Below are 904 nucleotides of genomic sequence, written 5' to 3'. Positions count from 1 at the left end.
CATTTTTCTTTCTCCTTAAGAGCAAAAATGCATTATTTTCCCTACAAAATAAATATAAACTAAATCATAATAAAATATTTTCAACTATAAAATAAATCAATTTAATTCTTTGAACATATTAATTAGAACTTAATTTATATTTAACATTTAATTTTAATAATACAACATTTTTTTACCTCAAACTAAACAACAATAATTCAAATAATTAACTACGACATTTTACAACAAAATAACTACAAAAACAAAAAAATATATATAAAATCAAAATAAACCCAATAAATTCAAAATTACTTAAAAACTTAATAAATCAATTAAAAACTCAAGAATTAAGCAACAATTAGCACATAAAAAGTGGTAAAATAACTCTATTTTGTAGAGTTATCAGCCTCATTATAGGACTTAGCAAGAAGAGCCTCGTTCGTTGAAGCATCAACCACCATTCTAGTATGGGCATTTAGACCATTATAAAATGTCTCAATCTGAATGCAATGAGGAATGCCATGATGAGGGCATTTGCGCAACAACTCCTTAAACCGCTCTCATGCCTCATATAAAGATTATTCATCAAGTTGCTGAAATGAAGTAATCTCATTGCGGAGCTTGGCATTCCTAGTGGGAGGGAAATACTTCATCAAAAACCGCTCAGCCAACTCTTGCCAAGTAGTCACAGAATCAGATGGCAAAGAGTTCAACCAAGCTCTAGCTTTGTCTCTCAAGGAGTATGGGAACAACTTTAGTCTCAGTGCATCCTCTGTCACTCCGGACAGCTTGAATGAATCACTCACTTCAATGAACAATCGAAGATGAAGGTGAGGATCCTCTGCTGGCATCCCACTGAACTGACCCACAATTTGAAGCATCTAGAACATGGCTGGCTTCAATTCAAATGGTGTTGCCTGAATTT

At 32.6% G+C, this 904-nt stretch overlaps 1 non-coding gene across 1 annotated transcript; it reads left to right on the top strand.

Moving 5' to 3' along the window:
• Nucleotides 1–495: 495 nt before the first annotated feature.
• On the top strand, nt 496–602 carry LOC133820431 (small nucleolar RNA R71). Its single transcript, XR_009886841.1, has one exon. It is a non-coding gene; the product is annotated as a small nucleolar RNA R71 (small nucleolar RNA).
• Nucleotides 603–904: the final 302 nt, after the last annotated feature.

The sequence above is a fragment of the Humulus lupulus genome, chromosome 2 (genome assembly GCF_963169125.1).
Source record: "Humulus lupulus chromosome 2, drHumLupu1.1, whole genome shotgun sequence".
In the NCBI taxonomy this organism is placed as follows: domain Eukaryota; kingdom Viridiplantae; phylum Streptophyta; class Magnoliopsida; order Rosales; family Cannabaceae; genus Humulus; species Humulus lupulus.
The sequence above is the reverse complement of the archived record's forward strand: the minus strand, read 5'-3'. Positions and strand labels throughout refer to the sequence as shown.